Raw genomic sequence first — 26,780 nt, 5'->3', positions numbered from 1 at the left:
GAGACAAGTTTTTGACGCTTTCTATGGCCCCGCAACAACATATGCATTCTTTCTGGGCTCACGCGTCTCGGAAACGCGACGAGCGATTGCCAAGAGTGATATAACACGTAAGTGTGTTGGTTGCGCCGGCAGCGCGAGCAAAAGATAACGCCGAGGAGCTCAAAAACCAAAAACAATGAACGACTGAAAACAGGCTTTGCATCCACGCATTTGTCTTGAGTGCGAGTATAAGGCATTCTGCGAGCGTCTCGCGTGGTCTGGCTCTAAAGCCTGTGTTATGGCCACCTCTGTGTACGTAGCGTACCGTCGCATCGGCTGAAGCCAAGTTGTGTCGAAAACGTGCAGTCGCCCGTGTATTTGTGCTCTTAGAGTGCAGGAAATTATGCCTGGGAACAGGGGAATGCTTGGAAATCAAATATTTTCTTTATATTTTATGGTATTCTTTTGGATGCGTCGGGTATTTACTACGCCATGTACGTGAAAGCGAATTGCTTTTGTTTGTAATGCTGCCCCTTCACCATTTTCGCATGTTTAGCCTCTACACGCAGTATTCATATAGAGTCTAAATACCAAAATGACATATGCTTGTAATTTACTTTTTTCAGCTGATGCCATCCGGTGAAGCTTCATACGGGAACTACTGCTGCTTTCCTGGTGCCACAACGCTAGATAAATGCACAAAAATCACGGAACAAGCATTTATGCAGAGCTAAATAAACATTTCTTCATTTCACAAGGTGTCTTGCGGCTACTTTATGAAATTCCACGCTGCACAAATTCGATAGAGGCTTGTACAGATCATTCGCAATCAATTTTACTAAATAATAAAACGATTCCGCAGCAAGACCGCGCGCGTTTGAGCAGCAGAAGCGAAAACCAAATGCCGCACCGATCAGCACAGCCGGCGTAACGCGTACCAGCTAGCGTTCAAACCGCGCCCGCCAAAATCGAAACCGGAAATGAGGTTCAGCTAGCTTGAGCGCAGAAACTTAGTAAATATGTTTTATTCCGTTTCTTTTTTTCGGGCATGCGTCCGTGGCCTTATTGTTAGGACATTGGGCTTCTGGGCTGACGGACCCGAGTTTGAAACCAAACGACAAAAGGCTGACACAATCAGCCTTTCATGCATTGAATGCCACCCGGGGGCCACAAGCATGACACTCGCGCGGTTGTTTATTCTTTCACAGCCAATGTCGTTTGGGTTCTGAGAACAGCGCTGTTTTTCGAGACAGGGACCGCTGGGGATAGCGCACTTCTACTGCAGTGCGTAAGATATACGGACATTTAACGGAGAAGCGTATGTAACGAGAGGCCAAGCAGCCGCCTCGCCGCGCGCATGTCATTCAGCGGCATATAGGCGCGTTCTTGGGGGCTAACACAAACACAGGCACTGCCGGGTGTGTCGAAGTTCCCGTTGCGGTATAGGAGATACACGGCTTGCGCCGGCGAGCATGCGTATGTAACGGAAGATCTGGTAACAGCGCCGCGCGCGAGCACGATTCTGTGGCATGTCCGGAGTTAGTGGCTCACTGGGCGATTTATGTGTTCGTGGAGCATGCCATTGCACCGGGCCAGCTGCACCGAGGTGTGTGAACCTCGAGCAAGGAGGCCATGTGGCGTTCGTTTAAGTGACGTTGGTCTGTGTGTTCCAAAAACCGGACTAAAGAAGGAAGGCGGTCACAGTGTATATTGTTAATGGTCCCGCTTATACTTTGAAAAGAACTCATTGGTAGGATGTTAGCGAGGAGACCTAAAATAGGCGTACCGCCCCAATTCGCGAAGGTATTTAACCGAGTGTGTAGAGAGGAGAGGGGACGTGAGCGAGCCGAGAATCGGCGGCCGCTAGTCGATGTATGCTTCTCTGTCCTACAATAAACTGATGTATTCCTAAGTTGGCCTCCCTGAGTGCAAAGTGTCACCGGACGGCTACGAGGACTCTTTGAGGAATCGTCTGCTGGAAGACCTGGAGGAGGAGAAGAAACTTAACTCCAACCATCGAAAATGTAATATAATACATGTCAAGGTCACCGTCAAGGTGACATAAATGACCAGACATAATCGTATATACAAACCGCGAGCTAGGGGCAAGAGTCAAGGGAAGCTATCGCTTCAAGAAGCAAGGGGTGTTATTACTACTAGCTCATGAGGTGAAACGGCGTTGAAATTACCACCCTAAGCAAGGTTGTTTCTTGTCAGTAGCTGTTGTGGGTATTATTGCAGATGCGTAACAATTCCCTCTGAATTCGTTTGCAGCGCAGTGGAGCCCCAGGACTTGCCAATCTAGCGGCTTTAAATGCTGGCCCTTCGCTCTCTGCCCTCTACAGAACATGGTGTTTGTGCATGGCTGTAAGGGCCTTACAGTTTGCTGTGACCTAAGTAAGACGCAATCATGTTTTCCATTACCTCGCACGTACCATATTTGAGCAATATGCGCCCAGCTGCGATTGCTTAGTGACAATTGCATTGCGTGGTTGTGCTTGAGATCACGTGTTTGAGTACTGCCCAATTACGTAAAACTGTGGACAGCGGCGTGTTTTCCATAACGCCTGAGGCCGACCTTCTAATCTTCACCAAGCCCTGCTGTATACTTCTTTTGTTCTTGTTGTTATTATGACATATTCTACCCTTGCTCAATTTGAATCACGTTCTTTATTATCCCATAGATCTGTCCTCCATTTCTATGCACGTAGCGTGCGAAACAAGACCGATAGTATTACTAGTCTGTTATATATTCGTGATCTTTTTAGTCATTGTAACACAGCTATGTGTAAGTAATTGAAATCTATACAGTTTTCCGTCATGTCACTCAGGGTGCTGTCACCGCGGCGAAAAAATCATGGTTGCACAGCTGTTTTGTTTTTCTAACTTAATGTATTTCCACTGACTTGACTTGATACTTACGCTTCAAAATTTGAATCCGTCTGCATCGAACGCCATCAATCATATTTACTCCAGGATAGAAATATGTTAATTGTGGTTTGCCTTTATAGGCAACCTTCATATTCTCTGAATACCTTCTGCTTACGCTTAGGCGAAACATTGCACAAGCTATCGCTGAAAAAAAAAACACCGCATATCCACGGGGTGAATGATGATGAGTGGGCGAAGCTCCGGAGGGAATCATCGGTAAACCGTGAATCTTCCGTGTAATTCGCCCAGTCTCGCCGCTTTAAATCGAACGATTGACTTCCACCAATGACACGCGCCATATGTGACGTCATTCCTATTTTATAACAGCGCCCTTCATTATAATTGCACCATCTCCCGCTTAAGGGGACGCTAGCACAAACGCGTTAGAAACGTGCAGTACTCTCTAGTAAGGGGGAGAGGCCACAGCGTCTTACGCAGCCGTTTACACATGCCGGAACGTGCACCGTGTTTGCCGACGCCATCACACGACTGCTGAGAGAGTATAACCCCCGTATTCATAAACGCTCCTCGACTTGAACTTGACTTGCCACCGCCTTCAACGCGTTTCGAATGCGCTGCCCAAGGCGGTGGCAAGTCAAGTCGAGGAGCGTTTATGAATACGGGGGTAAGGCGGAGAGGCCACAGCGTCTTACACCAGCTTCTAGCGCCGTGCGTTCGGAAGCGAGGGGTCCCTGGTTCGATTCCGCGCTACGGACACAACTTTCGGAATTGTTTTTTTTTCATAAAAGTAGACGTGGCTACCTACTACTACGACGACGACTACTACTACTACTACTACTACATACTACAGAGGAGGGACAGACCCACACCCTAAGGAGCTTCGCCCCTAAAAACCGGCGTCCGGTGCAGCGAAACGCCATCTAAATTCACATTGGCTGCGACGCCACGGCACGAGCACGCCTCGACGGAACAGCCTGAGCGAAAGCGAACACCTCTTGCAGCAGTAGCGCGCCAGGTGATGCCTGAGGCGAGAGGGTATCGCCGCGACGCCAAATCACCTTCGCTCTCGCTCTCAGAACCCTGCGTTATCCGTGCGGTCCTTGACAGCGCAAGTTCTTGTCTACGTTCTAACTGCGCCTCGGTAAGGCCAAATCAAAACGCGCCAAACATCTCAACGCGCTCGCTTGCCCGCAAGGAGTTCATAACTTGAAGGACCGCTCAGCGGCGTTCAACTAGACAATAATGCTTTCGCATTCACAACTAAAAAAGTGCTTAGGTGTCCTCGGGTTTACTTTCAACACATTATTTAATCGTATTTCTCGCTCTAATTTTGGTTTTATTGAATTACCTATAAATGACCGTTATCGTATATTCACTCAGTAATTTGTTTAAAACTGATGAACAGCCTTTCAAGAGCTACTTAAATAAATCATTATTCATAGATCTCATTAGCTGCACACTCTGGTCACCAGTAATAACGACAAAAAATAAAAAAATTCCTTGTTAGATGTTTTCTAACAATATAATTAACGCACTCACTGTCAGCACTAAATTAATTGACTGTAAAAGTATGTTTTTGGTCGCATTTAACCTGCGGATGAGCACAGGCTATTGAAATGTCTGCGAAAGAAAGACAAACTTTCTGAAATAAGAGGTCCAACAAAGAGAGGGTCATTCAGCAATAAGTGACGTAATCGCTACATGACCTCTTTTATAGTTTAGGTTGGCTTCTCAAGGACGCTGAAAAGAATTATTACGTGAACAAAGTTAAAAACGCAGGCAATAATCTGAAACAGCCGCGGAATATAATCGATCTTTCCTTCGCAGAGTTATATCTGATACCATAATGCCCAAGATTCACTCCGGAAATCACACGTACGACAACCCACATGACATCGAAAATGTGCTCAACGATTCATTCTCCGTTCAGGAAGTCGATCTTTATAAACCAGTCAACGTATGCCCTGGTTTTGCCCCATATCTTCTTTCTTTATTATGTTTCACGTGAAGAAGTCTTCACTTTCATTCGTAACTTGAAAGACGCAAGGGCAGGACAAGATAGCTTTCACTTCGTGTATATCACATTTAACCTGTGACATGTTTTCGTGCATCATCAACCGCTTAATTGACACAGGCAATTTCTCAACCGCCTTAAAAGAAAAAGCCGAACTAATCGGTTTTTAAGAAGGCTGACAAATGACTCATCTGAAACTATCGTCCCATTACTATACTTTTCTTTTTCAGCAGAGTTGCCGAAATAATTCTGATGTGTCGTTTGACTAATTATTTAAGAAAACTTTAACTTATTTCTCCAAGCCAGTTAGGCTTTCGGCAAGGTTACGCTGTTGAGCTAGCAGTAATGTACTTAACAGACAACATTGAAATCGCAATCGAGGTTGGTAATTTACCTGCTGCGTTATTCATCGACTTTTAAAAAGCCTTCCATTCCATTGTTCATAGGATTTTGTTTCAGAAAGTAGAGTTCATTGGAAGAACTGGCCAAGCTTTATCTTTACTCCGCAATTACTAACGCGATAGAGAATAGTCTGTATACATACCTGGTTCTTACTCATTACCAAAAATGACTATTTTTGGTGTGCCACCCGTCTGTGTTCTTGGTCCTTTTTTATACTAAGTCTATATCAATGTGCTTTCATTAGGCTTAAGCTAATCTAACTTTACACCCTATGCTGACGACACTGCCATAGTATCTGCAAGCAAGTTTATAGACCTAATGTTATCCAAAATAACAAGGACGCCACTGATGTAATGAACTGATGCAATGGACACTAAGAAATTCATTATATTACATTTTCCTCACACAGAAGTTGCAATCCTGGCACTGAATTTGTTCATATGTTTAATGACTTTAAGTTTTCTTCTGGCGTTACAACCTTCCTGGGAGTACAATTGCACACGCACCGAAAATTTACAATCCATATAGCCTCACTAATGAAGAAATCGGCATACGACATTAAGCCCGGCCCACATGGAGGGAACTTTCACGGCGAACTTCGTGCGGTGCGCACCAGAGCGGCGCAAAGCCAGCGTGCCGCCGCCGTGCTGTACCCACATAGGGCGAAAGACAGGCGGCACGATTTCAGTGCTGCTAGAAACAGCGCGATTCCATTCCCAGTACAATGCAGTGAAAAATCGTTTTGTATCTGCAACTGACCCATTATTCTGCAACTGAGCCATATTGGTCGCGCCTGGACGGCTGTGATCAGGCGATCATTGTACGCGATGCGCCCAGCTTTTGTCGCCATGTTCGCTCTAGGCTCTTTGGCTGACTAGCCGAGTCAATAGCGGCGGCAGGAAGTCGGACGCGACTGCGCCCTGATTGGTCCGCGCTGACAGCCTTTAGTGCACGTTAAAGAACCCCAGGTGGTCAAAATTAATCCGGAGCCCTCCATTACGGCGTGCCTCATAATCAGAACTGGTTTTAGCACGTAAAACCCCAGAAAGAAGAAGAAGAAGAAGCCTTTGTTCACCGCTTCCGGCGAGCGGTTGACCACCTGCGAACATATCTAGCGCGCCTTAATAACTGATCGACTGCGAACAGCCGCCGGCCGCCGGGCGGTCACCGCGCGCGGCCGCGCGCCAGTTTTTTGCAAGAAAATCGCTCCATATGGGTCGGGCTTTAGTGTTCTATTCAAAGATAGGTCACAGTTTGGTTTAAAACACTGCTATCACGTTGTTACACATTTATTCCTAGTGGTTTTAATTACTACATCTCTACATGCGGCAAAACTTACTCCCCAAAACTATCCCCATTGCAGATGATTCAAATGAAGCCATACAAATGATGATTTTAGCATTCGTGCAGCTTATACTTCCTTGTTGCTTTGTGTTTAAAACATGCTACCACTTCATAGATTAAACCTCCTCATTTTATTTTGAGATTTACTCCGTGAAACGCCTCCAATTGTTCTGATATTCTCAATCTGTTCTCACACTTCCCTTTTACGTCATTCGCTTCACAGAATAACACTTAGCTGCGCAAACCATGGAGTTCTTGTGGAAAATTGGCGGCCAATTTCGCTTGAACTTCGCTATGGAATACCTTACCCAGTAATCTTAAATAATATTCTGCCATTAGTACATTCAAATTCTAGTTGCACGCTTTCTTGCAATGCATGTAAACGTGATTGAGCATACATTTTACTCATTATTGTATATTTGCGCTCACATTTATGTCATGAATGTCACAATTTGCATTCAATTGTAACAATACTTCAAGCGAAGCTTCCTTTGCCTACCTATCCCATGGTTTCGCAGGGGTCGAACGATTGGTCACTGGTCGGGTTCTCGCCGAATATATTCCTCCTCAATCTTAAAAAAATGAAACAGAAAGAAGTACGTCCAGCCATGAGATTCGAACCTCGGCCTGATAGCGCAATAGCCCGATGGTCTAACAAGTGGGCCACTATTGCACTTTTCTTTCCTTATTGCCGGGATATAAGGTCAGTAATGTAGCAAACATTTTTTTAAATACGCTTTGATCACACACGATCAAAATAAAGCGCCCGCTACACTACACAATTTAATGAAACTCCAAACATCGGCCTGAAGAAACAAAGGCGTTCAGAAGCGGAAGCCACTGAGGAATGGGATCAAAGGTTCGACCGCGCTACGCACTTGAGCCAGCCTCTCCTGGAAAGACTGGACGACCGAGTTGGCTCGGCGTGTCTATCTTTCAATACGGCTGCTCTATAGTGAATCGTATAGTTCTATCGTGCCACTGACAACTACCCCTTTCAGATGATCGCCGCATGCTGATGATGATTATAATATTCATACTATGACGCATACAAACAACGGGAGATGGGTCAAGAAGCGGCATTCAAAAGAAATGAGAAGAAAATAAAAATATAAGCCAATATTAAAGTTGTCACATTGCGTTCAGATGCAGGAATGAAGTATAGTGTTTCATTACCCGGCTTCACAAAAGCTTCGCTTCAAGTAGATTCCGAAATGTGCGTTGGATCTGCATAATCTTTATTTTTTTCTGTTAATTAATAACAACGAAGTGGAGGTTTGGCCCTTACAGTCTATGGTCTTGAGACCTCCTTTTACACATTTTTCATAGATAGATGTGCTTTCGTGACACGCAATGAATAAAATTGAATTCAAATCGAATTTATTTGACTTCCAGACATACGAGGCCGCAGTGCGATGTGGGAAGACTTCGAAAGCGGTTGATACTTTGTGGGTGCACGGTAAACAACGTCAAGTAGTCAACATTATGCCAAAGTAGCAATTACGACATTCCACACTGTGTAGCTCCGAGACCTTAAAGAACCCAGTCTAATGTAGTATGTGATACCTTGAAACTACGACCGCGTAATCTTTTTAGTATGTGCCCGTTAAACAAAAACAGACCCCGACCAATAATTTTGAGGTCTTTCATAGCTACTTCCACAGGAAGTAGATCGGGGACAGTTTGACACCCACTCACCACTCCAAATTTGTTCTTTTCCGGCAAAATACTCCCATTGTGGACGCAAGATTAGGTAAAAGCAGACAAATTTAGCCTGGTGCACACAAAATAATATGCAAGTTTAAAACAGTAATATGAGCATAACAAAGAGGTAATTAACGAACTTGTAACTAGGCTGACTTCAGAAGCAGCAATTTAAGTGGGAGTTACACAATGTCACGCACCAATGCAACCAGTAGGTAAGCTATCCCAAGTAACAAAGGACCTAATAAATAAGCGACAATACATGAAAGTGTCCAACTGCGGAGATATAATAGAATGCGCTTAACTGTTAAAGCTGATAAACAAGAAGAAAGTAAGAGATATTCGAAATTATAACGTCAAAAATATGAGGAAGCAGTAAAAAATTGCCACAGCATGATATTGGTGAGAAGAAAACTTGGCATAGTACAGGGCAGTGGAAGATAGGCAGGGTAATGTCATCCTCAATTTTGACGATATAGGTAAATCAGCAGAACAATTCTCTACTGACTTGTACAGTACCCAGAGCAGCCACGCAACCTTCATTTGATGTAGTGATGAGCACCATACAGAGGCTCATTTTATAACTAGCAATGAAGTTAGAAGGCCTTGCAAGACATGTCCCGGGGAAAGATGGCCGAAGATGGAATAACAGTATACATAATAAAAGATGGAGGAGATAATGTGCTTGAAAGGCTTGCGGTCCCTTATACGCAATGCCTCACGACTTCAAGTGTACCAGAGAGCCGGAAGAATGGCATCATTACAGAAATCCATACGAATGCAGATGTTAAAGAATTGAATAATTACAGGCCCATTAGAACACTTTTCTTTCTGTATTGTATAAAAGATTCAACAAGGCAATTTGCAATATAATCAAGGCAACAGTTGACTTCAGTCAACCAAGAGAACAGGCTGGCTTCAGCAAGGGCTATTCTACAGAGTATCGCATCCATGCCATCAAACGGGTAATTCAGAAAATATACTGACTACAACCAATCTCTCTATATGAATTTCATAGGTTGTGAAAAGGTTTTTAATTCAGTAGAAGAGCCAGCAGTCATGGCGGCATTGCTTAATCAAGGAGTACAGGAAGCATACGTAAATATCCTAACAAATATCGGCAAATACTCCCCGGCTGCCTTTATTCTCCACGAGAAAAGTGGAAAACACCTATCAAGGAAGACACAATTCCTCCAATGCCATGGAGACCAATGCTCCAATGCTACGAGACCATGCCCGCGGGTCCCACGCCAGGCACGATGAGGGTGGCTAGGCGGAGGAGGAGGCGGAAGAAAATATTCGGCCTTTCCACACCGTGAAGATGGAGGATAAGCGAAGCTTATCACCATCACAAGAAATGGAGGGTATACGCACCCATTCACAGTGCTGAACGCAGGCAGTTCTTCCTATAATAAAGATTCTTTACACGTACCGCAAACTATAAATTTACCAAGGTCTTCTCCACTAGTAGCGTAACGTTCATTCAACACTTGCAAGGCATTGTGTCGCTGTTCGCCGGAGCGGATCACACTGATGAGGGAGAAGCTGTTGTCGAACCACAAACGCTTGCGTTCGATGTTTCGAGTTTGCTCGGCGGCGTGGTTAGCAGCATCCGCCCGCCATTTCCGCTTGTGATTCTTCACAATTAAATTGCTCCAAATTAAATCTGTCCGTCACGTAAGACAATGAATGGTTCATACCCCCTTAAGCAATAGCTCATACCCCCGTAAAGGCGGCCTCCCCATTACGACGATGGGAATGGAAGTGAAATGAGCGGCAACGGAGCTAGCTGTGGAAGACGACAACGACGAACGCGGGAGCAATGGCACGACTGCGTTCGCGCGGTTGCGCCGAGCGGTGCCAACGTGCTAGCTGTAAAAGAAGACGACGACGCTAGAGCCATTGCTGATGATGACAGTTTCTGCTAACTGATACCGAAGTTCAGGCTAGAGATAGACAACTTGTAAAAAGCACTTCTCGTTGGCCGCCACAGCTGAAAATCGTACCGTCGAGGTCGTCACCCGCCAGGCCGGGGCAGGAGCTACTACTGGCTGCCGAATGGGCCGCTGCCTTACCCGCGACCATGGTCCGTTCCGTAGCACAACCGCGGCGCCACTTTGGTCACAAACTGTAGAATGGCGCGGTTCTCCAGTCCACGCCAGCAGGCCCCAGTCCTTGCGAGCCGCGCCCAAGAACGACCGTATATATATATATATATATATATTGTCACGCAGATAATTATTTCGAACTCGCCGAAAGAGAACAGCCTTCTTTAATGATGGCCGACACTCAAGAGAACGCGCGCACACCTGGGCCCTTCGTCGTCTTCTCTCTGGCGATCTTGTGCCTGTAGTGGGCAGCTGACTTATGACGAACGGTGCCTGTAGTGGGCAGCTTACTTCGTGTCATTACTCCCCACGTGAAAATCGACGTCCCGGTCGCCGGTTGGAAAGGGTAAAGGGCGACAGAAGGCGTGGGAGAGAGTTGATCAGAGGGGCACTTCTTCGCGGGCGTAGTACGGCTTCATCCGTACTACGTGGACAATCTCGGCTCGTGCTCGCCGTCGGCTCGAACTCATATTAGTACTCTGAGGGACGACCTCGTAGTTCACGTCGCTGAGTCGCCTGACAATCTTGTACGGGCCAAAGTATCTGCGCAGTAATTTGTCCGACAGCCCCTGGTGACGGACGGGTGTCCACACCCAAACGTAGTCGCCGGGTTCGTACTGAATGTTCCTTCCACCACTGTTGTAACGGCGGGTGTCGGCACTCTGCTGGTTGCGGATGCGCTTGCGAGCAAGCTGTCGAGCTTCTCCGGCTTTCTGTATGATGTCGTCAGCGTTGCCACTTCTTGTTGTTCCGTTGTCTACCGGGAGCATGGCGTCTAAAGGTGTTGTTACGCAGCGCCCATAAACCAGTTCAAATGGTGTGAGTGAGTGAGTGAAATAACTTTTATTACAGGTCCGGCGAGGACGCGAACTCGTCGCCCACCCGGCTAGTCTCACGTCGGGACCGGCAGGTCTAGCCCACCGGCCCGGTCGCGGGCACGCCGGACAGCCAGGATTTGCTTGTCTAGAGAGGGGCTACGCAGAAGCGAGTCCCACTCATCCTTTCTGAACTTGGGGTATCTCGACCCGCACTCCCAGAGCATGTGTGCTAGAGTGGAAGTCTGCCCACAGGGTGGGCAGGCGTCGTCGCGATATACGTCAGGGTAAACTTCGTGCAGAACGGCCAGACACGGATATGTGCCGGTCTGTAAAAGTCTAAGCGAAACAGCTTGCGCCCTATTCAATTTGGGATGAGGGGGTGGAAAGACCCTTCTGGACATGTAGAAAAATTGTGTCACCTCGTTGTGAGTAGCGGGAGCGTCCCTGTGGCCGTAGGGGGGAGGGGTGTCGGCTCTCCTTACAGAGGAAGCGCGGTCGGTGAGGTCGCGCGCAGCCTCGTGAGCAGACTCATTGAGGTTCGGGGGAGCACCCTCGACCGACCCTACGTGAGCGGGAAACCAGTGAATCGAATGATGCGTGAGAGCATCCGGATTGGAGACGCTAAGAAGACGAGCAGCCTGCTCGGCGATGCGACCCTTCTGAAAAGCCCTAACTGCCGTTTTGGAATCGCTGTAGATCTCAGACCCACGACCGTCTAGCAGGGCGAGGGCGATGGCGGCTTGCTCGGCGACTTCGGGGTCTGAAGTGCGAATTGAAGCGCAATTGGAAAGCTTGCCGCTGGAGTCGACCACGACGACGGCAAAGGTCTTTCCATCGCTGTACTCCGCGGCGTCGACGAAGCGTGCTCTGATGCCTTGTTGATAGATCTTTTTTCAGAATTGCTACTGCTCTCGCCTTGCGTCTGCCCTCGTTGTGGACGGGATGGACGTTTCGAGGCACGGGGGCCACTTCGAACTTGTCTCGAATGTACCTAGGGATCGGGGTACTGAATCGGGTGGTTTCCTGCACAGCCGTATTGTATGCGAATGTCACGTATGGTAGAATTTGGTCCCAGGACTTGTGCTCTATGTCAACGTACATCGAGATCATGTCGGCTTTATAGTTCTGTTGAGGCGCTCGGTTAGTCCATTAGTTTGTGGGTGATAGGCCGTGGTTTTCCGATGATTGGTGTGGGTCAGCGTAACGATCTCCTGCATAAATTCAGCAGTAAACGCAGTTCCTCGATCGGTTATTAAGATGGAAGGGGCCCCATGACGTAGTACGATGATGCCCCGCGGAACCGCTACTTCCGTAGCGGTTCCGCGGGGCACAGCTTTGGTTTCTGCGTACCTCGTTAGGTTGCGACGACTATCCATTTGTTTCCTGTGGATGGCGTAGGGAACGAACCGAGGAGGTCCATTCCCACGTGTTGAAACAGTGCTGGAGGAGGGTCCAGGGGTTGTAGAAGACCAGCAGGTTTCAAAGGTGGAACCTTGCGCCGCTGACAATAACGGTAGCTTCTCACGTAGCGCTGAACGGACGAGAATAGTTGTGGCCAGTAATACTTCTGGCGTATGCGCGCTAACTTCCTGGCGAAGCCTAAGTTTCCGGCACACGGGTCGTCATGACATGCCTGCAGCACTTCGCGCAGTGAAACTAGGACGACAAGAAGGAACGTTTCTTGGCTGTTTTCGAAGTTTTTTGTAGAGCACGTCATTCCGGAGGCACTAAGAAGTCAGACCTCGTGATATCGGTCGTCGGACAACAACGTCGGCTCCCTGAAGGTATCTGATGAGGGGAAGCAATGTACTGTCAGCACGTTGGAGGTCAGCCATCTCGACAGTGTCTACTACACCAAAAAACGGGAAATCTTGCTCTACGTCACAGGGATTCCAAGGTATAGGGGCACGTGAGAGGCAGTCAGCGTCGCCGTGCTTCTGTCCGGATCGATATGCCACTTTGACGTCGTACTCCTGAAGGCGGAGGCTCCAACGAGCGAGGCGGCCTGAAGGGTCCCTAAGACTTGCAAGCCAACACAGTGAGTGGTGGTCACTTACTACGCGAAAAGGTCGGCCGTAATAGTAGGGTCGGAATTTGCCGATGGCCCAAACGACAGCTAGACACTCCTTTTCAGTCGTGGAATAGTTCCTTTGTGAGACTGCGGCTCGCGTAGGCTAGTACTCGTTCGGCGCCGTCTTGCCACTGAACGAGTATAGCACTGAGCCCCACGTTGCTGGCGTCGGTGTGGATTTCTGTGTCAGCCTTGTCGTCGAAATGCGCGAGTATGGGGGCTGTTTGCAGTCACTTCCGCAATTCTGTAAAGGCTTCCTGCTGTTCTTCCGTCCATTCGAAAGGTACATCTTGGCGTGTTAGTCTCGTTAATTGTTCGGTGATCCTTGAAAATCCTTCGACAAAACGACGGTAGTAGGCGCAGAAACCTAAGAATCGCTGAACTGCCTTCTTGTCTGTTGGACGCGGGAGCTCAGCTTTGGCAGCTAGCTTCTCGGGGTCTGGCCGAACACCGCGGGGGCTGACTACGTGTCCGAGAAACGTTAGCTCCTGAAAGCCAAAATGACATTTCTCAGACTTGATAGTAACATTTGCTTTGCTGATTGCACGGAGTACATTCCTGAGTCGTTCTAGATGTTCATCAAACGTTCTTGAAAACACCACAACGTCGTCTAAGTAGACTAAGCACGTCTGCCATTTCAGTCCAGAGAGAACAGTGTCCATCAACCGCTGAAATGTGGCAGGTGCGGGACACAGGCCGAATGGGAGGACTTTAAATTCATACAATCCATCAGGAGTCACAAATGCCGTTTTTTCGCGGTCACACTCATCTACTTCGATCTACCAGTACCCAGACTTAAGATTCAAAGAGGTGAAAAACTGGGCGTGGCGTAGACGGTCCAGAGCGTCATCGATCCGTGGCAGAGGATAAACGTCGCGTTTGGTGACACTATTAAGCCGTCTGTAGTCTACGCAGAAGCGTGGTGTGTTGTCCTTTTTAACTAAAACGACGAGTGACGCCCATGGACTCATGGACGGCTGAATCACGTCATCATCTAACATTTCTTGAACCTGGCGCTTTATCACTTCCCTTTTCGTAGGCGCAACGCGGTAAGGATGCTGATGAACGAGGCGTGCTGACTCGTCCGTAGGAACACAATGCTTCGTAACGGAGGTGCGCTGTACTTTACACTCGGTAGAGAAACAGCCAGAGAAGTCATTGACAATGTCCAGTAACTGCTATTTCTGTCGTTCCGATAAGCCGGAGTTAATCTGAATGCGATCGCTAGAAACTCCTTCCCCTAATTCATCGAAAGAGGTCAACCTCTTTCGATGAATTAGGGGAAGCAGTTTCTAGCGAGGCGACATCAGTGAAGGCAACAATTTCATGGAGGAAGGCGACAGCTGTCCCTTGCGGTAAGTGCTGATATTCGTTGCTGAAGTTCGTCAGCAGGACTAATGAGCGTCTGTGCTGAAGCTGAACGAGGCCCCGTGCAATGCAGATGTTCCGCTCAAGCATTAACGGAATGTTTGCCTCAGCGATGCCCTCATAGCCGTCGAATGCGTCGCACGCTACCAGGGTCAGTAGGCTGCTTCTTGGCGGTACTGTTATGCTGTCTTCGATGATGCGCAAGGCGTTTTCGGTGTTATTCTCGTCACCAGCGTCGCTTGCTAAGGCTTTTGCAGCAGATAACGTCACGCTCGATTTTTCCATGTTAATTATGGCTCCATTCGCCTGTAGAAAGTCCATGCCGAGTATCAAGTCCCTCGAGCAGCTGGGCAGAATGATGAAGACCCCGACGTACGTAAATCCACGAATATTTACCTGAGTGGTGCATCTGCCCACGAGAATTAGTTGATGCCCTCCAGCAGTACGGACATGCGACCCAGTCCACTGCGTAAAAACTTTATTTAACTTTGACGCAAGCTCTCTGCTCATAATCGAGCTGTCCGCACCAGTGTCAATTAAAGCGGTAACTTCTTCGTCGTCTATTGTAACCAGTATGTCTGACGTTACCACTTGCCTTTGGGCACCGGATTGTGACTGAACGTCCATGCTTTGTCCTCGTTGTCGTCGTGATGGAGGATATTCGAAGCGCTCGGCGTCAGCGGCCTCACCTCCGGAGGTCACTGGACTCAGTTTTCCGGGTTTGCAGGGCTGGGTGAACGACGTCTGCGAGCGTCTCGATGAAATGAGGGACTTGGCGATCGGTATCAAGCAGGTGATGCAGAACGGGGCTCGTGCCTTCGCTGCTCAAATGGACTGTGGCGACTCGCGATGAAGTTCTCTATCTCCACCGGGCGCTAACCAGGTCGTGGACGAGGTGCACCTGGAGGGAACCCGCGGAGGCCCACGCGTCGATAGGGGCACACCCTGTAGGCGTGGCCAGCCTCTCCGCAATGAAAACACAGGGCCCTGAGGTCAGGAGCCCGCCAGACGTCAATTTTTCTGGGCCTCGACTCCTCGATGGACGGTGGACTGCGACGCCTGAACACTACTTCTGTTTGTTCGGAGGGGCGCATGACGTTTGAGGGGCCGTACAGCGACGGTTGTCGTACGGCTTCCGCATAAGTCATTCGGACTGGCTCCCGCTGTTGTGGTACCTCGTAGCGTTCAGGAGCTTGGACGACTTGCCTAATCTCGTCGCGCGCTATATCCGCCACAGAAATTCGGGCTGTCGGCGCGTCGGTCCCCTGCATTTTGTGGAGCTCTTCTCTTACCACAGCCCTGATCAATTCGCGTAGGTCCTCGGGCTCGTTTTCCGAGGTCATGCTAGAGGGGCTGTGTGAAAGTTCCATCACGTTGCCGTTGTATTGTCTGGCACGCTGTCAAAGGGCTCTTTCCATTGCTGTCGCTTCAGCAAGGAAGTCTGCAAATGTTGTGGGCGGATTCCGAATAAGTCCAACAAAAATCTCTTGCTTCACACCTCGCATCAAATGTCGCACCTTCTTGTCTTCGGCCATTGAGGCATCTGCACGTCTGAAGAGCCGAGCAATGTGTTCAGTATACATGGTGACGCGCTCGTTCGGAGCTCGGAATCTTGGCTGTATTGCCAGCTCCGCTCGCTCCTTCCTGTCCATGTTGGAATATGTGGCGACCAGCTGCTGTCGAAATTCGTGCCATGAAGTCAATGTCGCTTCATGGTTATCGAACCATGTCCTCGCGGAGTCGTGAAGCGCGAAGTACACGTTGCGCAACTTGCGGTCTTCGTTCCATCTGTTGCATTCGGCGACCCGCTCGGAATGGTCTAGCCGATTTTCCACGTCTTCAGTAGCATCTCCGTGGAATGCGATCGGCGTCTGTGGCTGGCTGAAGATGAACTGCGCCGGCGAAACGGCCGCAGCAGCAGGAGGCTGTGGGTTCAGGTTCATCGTCCGGATACGATCGGGCAACAGACCGTGCTCAGGTTGGAGCCCTTGAAGACGGCGGCTAGTGCGTACGTGCACAGGAGTAATCTCTCCCAGACTACTCACTGGGGATGAGTCAGGGGTACGCTGCGTCTCCGGCAGTGGTATCATATACCCAGCACCTCCACCAGTAAAATGTCACGAAGATAATTAATTCAAACTCGCCGAAAGAGAACAGCCTTCGTTAATGATGGCCGACACTCAAGAGAACGCGCGCACACCTGCGCCCTTCATCGTCTTCTTTCTGGCGATCTTGTGCCTGTAGCGGGCAGCTTACTTCGTGTCTCTCTCTCTCTCTCTCTCTCTCTATATATATTATATATATATATATATATATATATAGAGAGAGAGAGAGAGAGAGAGGGAGAGCATCAAAAGTGAGAACAATATCTGCAGAAGGCTGCTACTTGCCACTCCGGCGAAGGCTGGCCCACCAGCCGAAACGTTTGGACAGTGAAGAACGTGTTTCCACGTACGCCGTTTTCATTTATGACGCTATACCAATCAAACCATATATATATAGGCTGAATACTACTGTTTATTGTCTACGTTTCGGCCGGAGACCAACCTTTCTCACCAGACCGACCTTTCCCTATCGTTTCCCTTTCGGCAGGAGACAAAGATCGGTCTCCTGCCGAAACGTCGACAATAAACAAATAAACAATTGTTTTGAAGAAGTGCATCAAGTTTTCAATTATAACGTTGCTGAACCATAGCTACATTGTGCGTTTAATACGGGGTGTTTCAGCTAACACTATCAAAAATTCTTAAAGCTTGCCTGGGGCAGATAGCACAATTCTAGTTCGTGAGTTGGTCTACTCGAAGAGGCGGACATTACTTGCATAAGAAATTGAAATGCATAATCGAATAATTAACAAAAATTCACTAATTAAGTTTTTAACTAATTTTCTGATGGTCCATATGGCAATTTACAAATTGTAGCCGTGGAGTTCGCAAGGCGGATCCACTTGAAACGAATTCTCGGGATGACACCAGTATCGAGAAATTAATTCCCGAACTTTGCGGAGAAATGCATTGGCGTTCCAGTTCGTTTCTTAACAAAATGTCACTTTGTGCATTTAAGCACAAAATTAACTGGAACGCCAATGCATTTCTCCGCAAAGTTCGGGAATTATTATCTCGAAACTGGTGTCATCATGTGAATTAATTTCAAGTGTATCCGCCTTGCGAACTCCACGGCTACAATTTGTAAATTGCAATATTGGCCATCAGGTATTTAGTTGAAAACTTAATTAGTGAATTTTTGTTAAATAGTCAATTAAGCATTTCAATTTTTTGCGCAAGTAATGTCCGCCGCTTCGAGTAGACCAGCTCATTAACTAGATTTGGGCTATCTGCCACAGGCAACCTTAAATAAATTTTGAAAGTGTTCGCTGAAACACCCTGTATTTATACATGCTTGTGTGTACTTAAAGTTTTATTTTTTGTACGATGCAGGACCGACCATTTCCTGCTCCTTGGATGTAGGATTTTGTCACAAAAGCTGCAAACATACAAATATGCGCGCCACTTGCCCTGGACAACAGAAATGCTGCCTCAACTTCCCCAAGTTGTGGCAATCGTAACTCACATCTTCGGTGCAGAAACCGATTAAGACATTACCTTTAACATTTCGTTCACTAAAAGCCTCAAATCCTATAGTTGCGCAACAACAAGAATAAAGTTTTAACATATACATGAACACGTCATAACGTTGTGGCATTTCACGTTGCTGTTGGTATACAGCAGTCTCTTCGTATAATTCACGTTCCAAAGTCCAACAACTTATCGTATTAATTATTTATTGGTTAGTTTTGTGATCTAGGCAAATAAAGAAGCTTGTGTGCATTTTGAACTATGTCAATAAAATGTGCATATTTTATTACCAGCAAACTACAGTGCGCTCTGACACGTAAATATTCTTGATGAAAATGGGATCATCATTTCGCAAATGTCCGCCTGAACGAATTTTGCAAAATTCCATCCAGTGCTTACAACCCATCTCAACAGGAGGCACTAGAGCATTAAGACTAGGTGCTTTCGTTTCGTCCTGGGACCGAGGCCGGCACAAGCTCCTCCTAGAGGTTCGTCAATACGAGGTTTCTCCTGGCCCTAGAACACTGCACGGGCCGATTTTTTCAGCCCGGGCCCGGCCCGGCCCGTTTATATACGTTGGGCTGCCCGCCCGAGCCCGAACAAAAGTTTTATGGCGAGACCCGGACCCGGCCCGGCCCGGCCCGCCACCCCTTTACCTTAGGCCCGAGCCCGGCCCGAGACCGAAAAAGACATGTTTTTTAGATTCGAGACGCGCGAGGATAACTCGCTGCACGTTACATGCACACCACCAGAAAGTCCGAGCCCGGCCCGGGCCTGCGTCAAAAAACCCGAGCCCGGCCCGGGTCAAAAAGCACATGCCGTGCCCGAGCCTGTGAAAACACTGCCCTACCCGGCCCGGCCCGGCTTTCGGGTAAGCCCGAGCCCGTGTAGTGCTCTACCTGGCACTTCGGCAGTTTTCATCATGGCCCTCTGTTATCATGCACGGAAGCTTGCTGTAACTTGCCATTGCAGCCGTGGGCCATTGCTTCCTCTGGTCAATATCAGGTCGCCTTGCTGTATATGCCAATATCTTCAAACTCATTCATAATATCGGTGGGCGCACTACGCAAAAAAGGACAAAAAAGAACAAGGTAATCAGGACACGCTACCTTCTGGGCTGTTTGTCCATCGCTTTGAGTAGTGAGCCGACCACCATCGTGAGTGAACTGTTCCAACTCCCCAGAATCGCCACTCAGTTAAGTAGTATCGCCGTAACCTAACTTGCTTCGTTTGGCTCTTTTAATGCACACAACGTTGTCAGTGCTGCGACGACAAAATCATCCAAGACAATACAAGAGGAAAACATGAGAGCTGCACTTCGTGATACTTTACAAGTGACACCAGCCTTGTGCCGTCCGTGTAGTCAAGCTTGAATGTATGCTTTCCAGCGAAGCTGAACTCAGTCTGTTGGCACATATGAGTATATGTCTTACCAATAACCAACTTCGCCGAATTATCATTGTTATAACTTGCACATTCGTTTCATGGCGACACGCACTCTTGGGTCAGCATAGTCACTTGTATTACGCGATGAGTGCTGTACATAAAGCGACGGGGGCCCGATCTCGAATCGACGCGAGTGCAATCCATGGCTCTGCAACTTATATCATACGTGTCTATATAGCAGGCACAATCAGATCGCCGATTGTGCTGAAGAAGTCAATTGCCCGTCCAAACACTCTTGAGCCTATCTGTCGACTTCAATAACGGACCGAGACATGGTCTAGTGATATTGTTACGCTGAGCTGTAGAGAACGAGGACGGCTTCGAAGACAACGAAAAGTCAACGCGACCTGGCTGGGCTCCCTTTCGTGTCCGTCAACGCGCTGTACCTTTGTATGCACATCCTGTAAATAGCTTTACGCGCGTAACATTGTAATGAAGTTTTACAAAGCAAAAAAAAGAAGTATCGGTACCCCTTCATTTAATCCACAAATTTCAGAGCTCCGCGAGCTCTAGCTGATTCAAGATGTACTTAAAGTATGAGCTCCAAGCTCCTCTCAACCAAAACGACTGCTGTCTGGTGTACGGAGTGGCGTCAAGAACCACCGTGAAGCCGCATGTCGTATAAAATGGAAAGATCCTTCGGCTAAATTGAAGCGCTTACGCGGCAGGTAGACAGAACTATAGTGTACTAGAATATGGGGTAGTGTGCTCAGGGAGGACTCACGGCTGGCACACTTGATGTCGAAAGCCACGAGATGGCGCCACCCGAGCATGGGCGGTCTCATCATGCACCGCTTCCGATGCGCTACGGCGCTTTACATACATCGCGCTTAAGAATATCATTTCTAATTGCTAGCATGTCAATGCTAACACGTCCCTGCTTCGACCGCACCCTGGCACAGCCAGCATCCGTTAGAGAACTGCTTGGCAATGCTCAGAGAACCACTGGGGCAATGTACATGCAATTTTCCCAATTAGGTGTCACACATGAAGAAATGTATAGATTAGAACCTACACAGCGACTCCTTATTAACATTTCATGAAATCGTCTCCCACTATAAAGAGGAACGCAGGCCCTTCCCGCCTCCACACCCAAATCTATGTAGAGCTCAATCGATCACGCTTAGGATGCTTCAGACGAGGTCATATCCCTCGCGAGGTTTCCTAAGCAGGATTAATACAGAAATTGACCCACAGTGCCCGGATTGTGGGGAGGAGTTTAGCACTCTAGCACATATGCTCTGGCAGTGTCCTGCGTTACGGGATACGTCACTCATCCAGCGAACAGGACTGGGACGAGGCCATCTCAAGTACGGAACTCAAGCTTCAGTCCATGGCCGTCCAGAGGGCCCGTGAAAGAGCGGAGAGGCTTGGCCTCCCGATTCCGACATGGGAGCAGCCAGCGGCGAGCCGGGGGCCCCAGCGGGTCTCCGCCAGCTAGTCCCTCAGGACCTCAATAAAAGTTCATTGTCTGTCTGTCTCCTTCCTAAGCAGATATTAGTCCGACAATACATAAATATTATGTAAGTGACTGGCTACTTCATTTCTAAAAGTCACAGGATCAGCCCTCTATTGGATATAGCAAAATTAATTACTTACAAAAAGATTAGTTAATTAATTACTCAATTATGTATGTAATATGAGCAATGCAAACCAACAGCACAATCATTTTTAATTTATTTATTAATTATTCATCATAATTTAATTACTTGAGCTCTTTTAAAGTTGAATAATGAAAACTAAATCAATAATTATTACTGAATTAGACGCATTCGGCTCTTCATATTGCGCGGTGACAACCGCTGTGTAAAATTCAAACTGAAATACCTCAAGGAAAATCAAGCTTTTATTTTGAACAGTGCGTCGTTTGAACTACATAAACTCCAAAACAAAAAACAAACAGCACAAACTTCGACGTACGCGCTGACGGCGTACAACCAGCACAACTGACAACAGGAGGAATGAGCGACGGATGTTGGCGGTGGCGCTGCTGTCGCGTGGGCTGGCATCCAAATGCCGGACCTTTCCACACTTGCCTCCTCACGGCAATGCATGGCGCATGCCGCCCCTGAACACACTACCCCGTTCTAGTACACTTTAACAAAACCTTATCACAAGTCTTTCTTGTCGCCGAGTCTTTCCAGCAGCAGCCAAATGCGACCGAGCTCGAACTTGTTTGACTGCACCCACTATATGCCAGCCCGACATAGAATAGTGACACCAGCTATTGGCCGATTCACCGCTTTAGGCGGTACCGCTAATATTTCAGCATGCAATGTTTCGCCGACAGTGATACCGACAAGAACTAGAAATAATATGAGTGCAAGTGTGGTTGTCTGTCGTGCCGGAAACGCGACTAGTAACAATCTGTCGATCACCACCGGGCTCGTTTCCGATCGTCATGGGAGTCACATCTGAAGGTTACTCGCTACCAAAAACTTAACAAAGAACAAGAACGGCCACTCTACACCATTGCTTGTGTCTGTTTTACGGGCGCTAAAATCATTCGAAACCGGCTCATCAAGCTCAAAAGCCTCAATTCTGAACTCGTCTTTTGCATATTTCGACAGCACTGCGGCGAACGTTCGGCCTAGAACCTCAGACATTTTTTGCTCGACAAGCAGTCCCATCTGGGAAATATTAAACACTTCCAGAGGAGAGACGCTATTTTAAATATAGTATTCGTCACGATGTTTTCAAGCAATCTACTTTTTACATAGTAAGAAGCACAGGCGAGAGACTTATATACTCCCTCGTTATCAAATGGTGTCATCAGTGGTCTATCACAGACTATACTTCGTACACACCGGAGCCTCTCTGAGAGATATGAGGTCGGATACTTAAGTGGATTGACAATGTACCCAAACTTGATAAATTATTTTTTTTTCAGCGAAGCATTGTTTGCGTTTCGCGTCAAGAAAGCGACTGGCAACTTGAATATACCTGTAGAGGTAAAAAAAACATTAGCAGTCACTACAAGGGACGACGTGGGATGCCACTTGTTTTCTCATCAGCTACACGTGAGTAAGGGCTGCTGCGATATGTGCTGTGTTGGCGCTCACACGTAAATGAAGACAATCGTTCTGTAAATTTACCTAGACCATACAATTTACTCATAATGCCGCAGTCGCCATTCCATATGCGAAGAATAGGGTGCCACGAAGGGTCACTTATTTCACTTTTACGCATCTATCAAGTCAACGATCGAATAGTGTTAGTTCTTAGAAACCCCTTTCGAGAGCGCTGTGGTCGCGCGTACTCACTCGACATTCTTGTTTGCGTTCTTAAGCACAGCTTTGAAATGTATGGAGCTAGGAACTGTTGAATCTGATGTTGTTGGCTAGATTGTCAGTTTGTTTGTTAATTAATTGTTTATTTGTTCTTGCTTGCTTGTTCGTTCGTTCGTTCGTTCGTTCGTTCGTTCGTTCGTTCGTTCGTTCGTTCGTTCGTTCGTTCGTTCGTTCGTTCGTTCGTTCGTTCGTTCGTTCGTTCGTTCGTTCGTTCGTTAGTGTAATGGTGAGGAGTGGGAAATAGGCCACCGAAGGGGAGTCTATCTCTGTGATCATAAATATGCTCCAGTCATTAAGGAATGTACAAAATAAGTGAAAGAAGCATAAAAAATGGAAATGAAAAAGGGAAGAATAGCGAAGAATCGAGTATAATGTAACTATGGCCTTGCCTGCTAAGCAATATACAGGGTGTCTCAACGTAATGCTAGCGAAGCTTTTAAATATAAATATAGAATATACGAAAGTGCAAACAATGGTATCCTATCAGCAGTAACGCACCACACCAGGAGGATTTTTTTCATAAATGAATTATCAATAATTAGATTACAATAATTAACGAACTCTTAAATACTCAATTGAGGGCGCGAATTTTAATATAAAAGTAATAATCGTGTTTAAAACATCCAATTCAGTTGTTTTCAGTGTGCTATGTTTCGCGTAATTATTTTTTCCGCGTCATAAAGAACATGCGCAAAATATGAAAATAGCCACATTATCACACGTCCCCGCGCCGCAACACCAGAGGTCCCAGGCGTCATTCGGAAGAAAAAATGTCACAGTTTCGCCATAAGGCGAAGCAATGAATGCGATAGCAGCACAGCAATGTCATACGAAGTAAGGTGAGCGGCTTTGGTAGCAATATGAATTGTAGTAAACATGAGCTGATTAAGTAAGCAGGTGTGCTGCGGCGTAAGTAGACCGACGTGAAGAGAGACTCGATGACCACGAGAAGGCGCGTGTGAAACGGTGGTGTTGATGAGAAGCGCTTCCCGTGGGCAGCGCGTGCGAAGGGACACACCTGTAGCGCTGCACTGCCGATCCGGGCAGCATTTCATGTGTAGCGTGCGTTGGAAAATGTGACCCGACTATTACTAACTGAATGAACAAGCGTGGTGTGAGCGCGCACAAACAAACACGAATACATCACACTGAATGACTGCCGACAACGACTGTCAAAACGGTGGCAGCAAGCGCATACGCCGCAGCGGCGAAGGTACGTGCGGTCTATCGCTTCAACGGAAACTGAGCGGCGAATGCACGGCGCATAAAGGTCAGAGCCGTGTGGAGATAAGAGAGGGTGCGAGCGAGCGACGAGCGCGGTTGTTGGCAAAGTGGAAGTGCGCCCCCCCCCCCCCCCCCGCTCCCTCCGGCGCTGGCTTCCTGCTTCCTTGCTTGCACATGGGAGATTGAGTGCGTTCGCTCTCCGTGATAGCGCGCGTCCCCGCACGCTTCCGCTCGGGCATACGGCACGCGGCGAAGATTTTATCTATAGGGAACCTCACGGCGACGGCGACGGCGACGGCAGAAATCCGGTTGAAGTGACCATATAATTGCTATCGCAATAATAACTCTGCTCAATGCCTGGCTCTGCGGCCACGTAAAAGTTGCGAGACATCGGTATTGGCGTTGGTGACCGCGAACTGCGAGCACTGCATTGGCTTCCGCGTGAAGCGTGAAGCCAATCCAGTGCGCAGCGGCATTAAGAAGGACAAAGGCATTGAACACAGTTTATTCTTCCGAGTAACGCCTGGGACCAGTGGTGTCGCGACGCGCCGACGCGAAATCATGCGGCTATTTTCATATTTCGCGCATTTTCTTTATGACGCGGAAAAAAATAATTACGCGAAACATAGCAAACTCCAAGCAACTGAATAAGGTGTTTTAAAATACAATGATTACTTTTCTACCCAAATTCGCGCTCTCAATTTAGAAATTAAAGAGTTCGTTAATTAATCTGATCTAATTATCGATAGTGCAATTATGTAAAAAACCTCCTGATGCGTTACGTAAACGCTGAAAGAATACCATTTGTCGCGTCATCATACATTCGATATTTTATTTTTAAGAGCTTGGCTAACGATAGCTGGGAACACCCTGTAAATCGATAGAAAGTTTAACATAAAAACCATTATTTTTCTGGAGCATGAGAGCAACAAAAAAAAAAGTCACAGTTTCGCCCGGAAGGCGAAGCATCAGTTGCGATAGCAAATTAGTAGAGAGCTAGAAGGAGTAGGGACAGTAGTTTTATCAGCTGCATAAATTTGATACATTCTCTTACTAACTGAATTAACAAGCGTGGTGTCAGCGCGCACAAGCAAACATGAATAGATCACACTCAATGACCACAGACAACCACTGTCAAAACGCTCGCGTGGGGAAGCGCGGTCGCCGCAGCAAGCGAAGGTTCGTGTGGTCTATCGCTTCAACGTATACTGAGCGGCGAAAGCACAGCGCATACAACGGTCAGAGCCATGTGGAGATCGCTTGCAAGATACGGTGCACGCAACAACACCGACAGACCGTATCGGCGCAAAGTACAAGAACGCATTTGTTGGCAGAGTAGAAGCCCCCCCCCCCCCCCCTCACTCCCGCGCTGACTTCCCGCTTTGCTCTTTTCGCGTTGGAGAATGCGTCGCCAGTTCCCCTTGCGCCCGTTGCAAGATACGCATTTGGTACCGCCACAGCGGTCGCCCCCCTCCCTCCCGCCCCCCTATACCCCCACGGCCTTTCGCGTGACGGAAGTCGCGTTTGCTCTCCGCCGTGCGTTCACTCTCCGTGATAGCGCGCGTCCCCCGCGCGCCTTCACTCGCACATACGGCGCGCGGCGACGATTTTATCGCCCTTGGACTTTAAACGGGAACCTCACGGCGACGCAGAAATCTGCTTGAAGTGTCCATATAATTGCTATCGCAATATAGCATCACTTTTTAAGAACGGTTGCAGTCGCAAATGATTATATCCCGTTATGTGCATAGGTTGTACTTAACCAAACATGAGTACCTGCAAGAAAATAAGTTTTGCGATATAGAGCATGACACCACAACACAATTATAGAGCTGCGCATTGCCTAGTTGCCTTAGTGTTTCCAGGAGCTATCGGCAGCACTAACGCAATGTGTATTCGCTCAGCACAAGATCTACAGAACGCGAACAATGATTTTACGTGGCTCCTCCGTACTGCGTGAGAATTGTTCAATAAATAGTTGACTATGTGCATTGTGAATACACCATTGTAATGAACATTCTATGAGAGTCAGAAATAATGTTCGCGAGTTTTATGAGCGCGGAGAGCTTGCATGGCAACACTTTAGTGAGGAAAGTGCGAAGAGAACAGATATATTTAAACCACCATGAGGTACATTTCTGTGCTACTTGTTCTAGGCCTTGTCTCCAGCGTCCTCTGTGAGTATACGCTGCTTCTGTCAAGTTGTCTTGCGACAGTCGCGACGTCAATGGTACTTTGAGATCTTCATCATGCTTCTGTTTTAGAGAGTAGCACTCTTTATATGCGAAGCAGGCGTTACTTCCACTGTAGACGTAAAAAAAGAATTCACCAGTGGTTTGATTTTGAAGACTGGCCGCCTAAAATTTATGGTGCCCCGATTTTAGGCCTATACACTTTACAAATGAAATTACATTTATTTGTATTTAGGTCTAGTGTATTGCGAACTCGAGATTACAAATAGTTGCGCTGTCAGCGTAAATAGGGGTTTCAGGGACGCCACATCTAAACTAATATCTTTGCAACGCGTGACTTTCCAACACTCACC

At 47.6% G+C, this 26,780-nt stretch overlaps 1 long non-coding RNA gene across 1 annotated transcript in view; it reads left to right on the top strand.

Moving 5' to 3' along the window:
* Positions 1 to 18,356, top strand: part of LOC125944810 (uncharacterized) — a 33,216-nt gene extending 14,860 nt beyond the window's left edge. The window contains exons 2-3 of the long non-coding RNA XR_007466519.1: positions 2,254 to 2,376; positions 18,138 to 18,356. This is a non-coding gene — a long non-coding RNA (uncharacterized LOC125944810). The remainder of the gene's footprint in view (positions 1 to 2,253; positions 2,377 to 18,137) is intronic.
* Positions 18,357 to 26,780: the final 8,424 nt, after the last annotated feature.

This window comes from Dermacentor silvarum, chromosome 4 (assembly GCF_013339745.2).
Source record: "Dermacentor silvarum isolate Dsil-2018 chromosome 4, BIME_Dsil_1.4, whole genome shotgun sequence".
Taxonomy (NCBI): Eukaryota; Metazoa; Arthropoda; class Arachnida; order Ixodida; family Ixodidae; genus Dermacentor; species Dermacentor silvarum.
Note: the sequence above shows the minus strand (reverse complement) of the source record. Positions and strands in the feature narration are given on the sequence as shown.